This window comes from Suricata suricatta, chromosome 5 (assembly GCF_006229205.1).
Source record: "Suricata suricatta isolate VVHF042 chromosome 5, meerkat_22Aug2017_6uvM2_HiC, whole genome shotgun sequence".
Classification (NCBI taxonomy): domain Eukaryota; kingdom Metazoa; phylum Chordata; class Mammalia; order Carnivora; family Herpestidae; genus Suricata; species Suricata suricatta.
In genome coordinates, this window is record NC_043704.1 from 64,947,483 (window position 1) to 64,951,924 (window position 4,442).

Here is a 4,442-nt window from a genome sequence, read left to right on the forward strand (position 1 = left end):
CGTTAAAAAAAAAGAAAAGAAAAACAATAAAAACAAAAAAAATAAATAAATCTTTATATGTAATGTAGATAGACAGATATAACATCTCACAGAAAAAAACTGATAAAAACAAGCACATCAAGATAAATTATGGTTAACCTATTGAACTATAAAAATAAAGGAAGGCTTTCTGACATCCAGGTACAAAAAGTAAATCACTCTCAAAAGAGAAAAATTACATCTAGCCTGATCTCAGACTTCACAGCAACAGTCAATGCCAGAAGATATGGAGTAATTTCTAACAAATTGTAGGAAAGACATTTTGACTCAATAACATATGTATATAAATTCCCCTTCAATTTTGATAGAAAAAGGCAAAAACTGAAAACATGAACTAATTCAGAGAACAAAATAAGCACTAGAACAATTCTAAATTATACAAATCTATCTAGATTTATGAGAAATAAATCCTAATCATCAAATGTTAAAATGGACATATCTCAGTGGTGTGGTTTAGAATGATATGTTGAAATACTGTTTTCTCCTGCTTTATACTGTTTGAGCTAAACTAAAATGAACATAGATCTTTTTAATTAAAAACCTGAGGTCTGTACTTTTCAAGTACAAATAGTATGATTCCATTTAAGTATATTAACAGTCAGAATTAATGTATACTTCCAGAAACAAATCAACATTTGACTGGATCTGAAAGTGGGAGAGTTAACTACAAAGGCCCATGAGGAAACTTCTTGGTGATGGAAGTTCTACATTTGATTCTGCTTACACAGGTGCATAAATTTGTGAAAACTACATAATATTACACTGAAAACAGGAGCATGTTACCATAATTAAACTATACTTCAATAAAACTGACTTGAAAGGCAATATAAGCAATTCATGAAAAATTATCTGGTGGCAAAGAGACTGTCAGTCACATAAAAATACACACAGACACACACACACACACAATTTACCTAGGTACTATGATTACTTTCTTACAAATGCAATCAAACAATGATTTTTGAACAGTGAACTCTCAACCTAGACTTTAGGTAGAGGGTAAGCAAGATCTCAAAAAAAAGTAAATGATGGTCCTCTGTGCTATCCACAAAGATCCTCATGAAAGAAAAAAAAAAGTACATAGAACGTGCAGATTTCGTTTGTCTAGAAAAAGGTCTGGAACAATGCACAACAAAACCAGAGAATTTGGTGGGTAGAGGTAGGGTGTGAGTCCATTCATAAACACTTCTGCATTGTTTGAATTTTTATGCCTAGGATATGTTACTTCTGTAATTAAAAAACCTATGTAAAATACAAAAATAAAGAATTTTAAGTAAGTTTATTATTTTTTTTAAATAATATATGCATACTGCATTTAACGCCATCCTACATAGTATGCAATAATTGTTGGCTATTTGTCTCAAAAACAATGTTCAACAAAAGCAAAAGAATCTAACATTCCATTACAGTACACCAGTTTCAAGTACAGTCCATAGACTCAAGGGGGTCTCCAAGATCTCCAGAAAAATCTGTGAAGTAAAACCTATTTTCTTAATAATGGTAAACCGTTCTTTGCCCATTGTCTGTGCTGGCATCTGCACTGACAGCGCAGACACAGTAGTGGCTGAAACACGGGTACCTTAACTCAAGGTACTCGCACTAACCCGTACTCAGTCATTGTAGAGGGTCTTCACCATCATGTGCTCACAGTGAACAAAGAAAACCCAGTTTCACTGAAGAGTGTCTTCAGAGAAGCAATAACAGTTAATTTTATTAAATCTTGACCTTTTATAATTTCCTGTGTGACCAAATGAGCAGTATGAAACATAGATTTATGCAGCAGACCAAAGCAAAATGGCTGTCCCAAGGAAAATCACTGGTGCAACTCGAGAGCAAAGCTGAATGACCTAATCACTGTTTTCATGGATCAGCATTTTTATTCAAAAGAATAATTCACAAAATGCAATTATTCAGACTTAGGTATGTAGCAGACATTTTCTCAAAACTGAACAAAATATGACTCTCACTTCAAGGGAAGTAACTGACAGATGTTCTTTCCAATGATAAAATTTGGGGATATACGACAATTTTTGAAAACTTCTATCTGCCACTGGAGCTTAACAACTTCCCAATACTTAAACACTGCTTTGATGAGATCAATGGTAACATTAACACATGTGATCTATATAAATGTCTGTCAATATTTGTAAAATCTTTGTCAAGGAAGCAATATTTCCAAATTATCAATGTATAATGTACCAAAAAGTCATGCAAAAATAAAAGATCCATTCAAAGTGCAAGATAAACCAATGGATTTTAAAAAACAGAGCAAGAAATGTTTCAATTCTGCATAGTAACCAATCTTTTAAAAACTACTACTTAGTGAGTTTTGGTAAATATCAAAAAATATTCAAAATTATTTGAAAATGCTATCAAAACACCCCTTCTTCTTCCAACTACATTCCTGTATAAGGCCAGATATTCTTCATATATTTTAACTAACCCAACATATCCTGATAATTAAATGCAGAAAGAGATTGGGAAATTCAGCTGTTGTCTAATGAGTCAGACATTAAAGAGATTTCCAAAAATGAGGAACAATACCACTCTTCTCGCTAATATTTTTTGGTTTGGGCAAAAATTCTTACTTGTCACGAAAATGTTTTATGTCAGTATACAATGGACTTATTATTCTTTTTAAATTAATTAATAAATACCTTAAATGTTCTTACTTTTAATTTCTAATATGGTAAATATCAACAGATATAATCCACATGAACTAAAGCTCTTTGTGATCTTCAATAATCTTTAAGGCTCCAATAATCCCAAGGTCAAAAGGTTGAGAGTCTTTGTAGTACAGCGTTTCACATGTTCTACATACTGTTTTAAGTCCTGGCTAACAAATCTATATTTCCACATGAGCAATATGCATAAGTGAAATGTACTACAAGCTTTCTTAACCAATGAAAGCCTAAAATGCTAGCCTGACTGGAATGTGTTCTTGTGCAACAAGTGATGTTTACTATACTTGAACCTCTCTTTCCGCCATGTATTTTGTGTTCTGGCAAACGATCCTGACCCATGGGGCTGACAGAAGTTGTACAACAGGCAGTGATGGACCTGGTCCAAGGAGACAAAGAAGAAGTGTTACAAAAGATGTGGATGCTACTTAAGGCATCTTTGAGTCCATGGTCAAGGACGTCACTATGATTAGAAGATGTTTGTGGAGACACAAACATCGGCAGACTGAGAGGACGGTCCACAGGGAATGAGACCCAGCTGGAAGAAACTATGGTGGAAAAGGAAAAGGGAAAGGAATGGAGGGAGGACAATGGGCAGTCTCCCTTGGGTGCAGGTTATGATGTGCCTCCACAAGGGGCTCATCTAGTTAAAGCTCCTACTTCTAAAAGAACATCTCCAGTACTTTGTACACATGATGTGGGGAGGGGGAAATTGAGCTTAGACTACATGGGTGTAATTTTTTTTTAATTACCTCTGTTCTTGGGAGACTAGTTTTCAGGACAAAGAATACCAGGCATGGGAATGGGAAACTTGAAGGTTCTAAACGAATGCCCAAAAGTCCAAGGTCATTCTTCATGACATGTGGAGCAAGATCTTCAGCAAATCCTTAGGGGAATATATTTCAAATATCAACAACTTCAAAGTTTTTTAACTAAAAATAAGCTAAAAATCAATTCTGGAAGATCTGTATTACCTTTTTAAATTAATTTACAAGTCACAGAATCTGAAAAGTCTATGAAAATAGATCTGTATCACTCCTGTTCCACAAAATATGTACTAAGGTTTAAAGATGAACTAAAGCTGACACAGTCACACCAAATCCCTAAAAAATGCTTAACAAAAATTTTCTTTAAAAGAGGGGGGAAAACATTCTTTTCGAGTACTCCAAGCACACAGAATTACCAATTATATGAGTAACCCACTCAATCATTCTCAAGTATCTATTGAGCGCTTACTATGTGCCAGGTATGGTACTATCTTCTAGGGAAAATATAAATATAAATTTAAATTTACACACACACTGAATTATATCATAAAATTAACTTCATGAGCAAGGAGAAAATACTAGCATGAAACAATGTCCACCCTTTTCACATACCCTCACCACTGCCCAGCTTCTAAAGGGATTTCTGGATCGGGCTGCTTGGCTCCAGGAATGATACATCCTCGAAATGGGTAGAGCGAAGTCACAGGAAGGACCATGAATGCCTAGATGCTAAGAGAATAATAAAAGAACCTGATGGTCACAGAACAATGTAACATCCTCCAAAATGTCAGGAGAACATGAGGAGGAAAGAGGACAGAAAAGAACCAACATTAATGAGAATATGGGAGTGAGAGGAAAGATATTTTTACATGAGCGATTGCTCTCAACAGGAACAGACTTTGTACAAAGGTGGGTAACGAGGCTTTCTAAATTAGAACACGATCTTCAACACACT

General features: G+C 34.6%; 1 protein-coding gene across 3 annotated transcripts in view; it reads right to left on the minus strand.

Moving 5' to 3' along the window:
• The window catches only part of IGSF11 (immunoglobulin superfamily member 11), a 117,831-nt gene extending 114,798 nt beyond the window's left edge, over positions 1-3,033 (minus strand). For all 3 annotated transcript variants that reach the window (XM_029939361.1, XM_029939360.1, XM_029939359.1), the window contains exon 1: positions 3,014-3,033. The gene's annotated coding sequence lies outside the window, so the exon portion shown is untranslated. The remainder of the gene's footprint in view (positions 1-3,013) is intronic.
• Between the last annotated feature and the right edge of the window lie 1,409 nt (positions 3,034-4,442).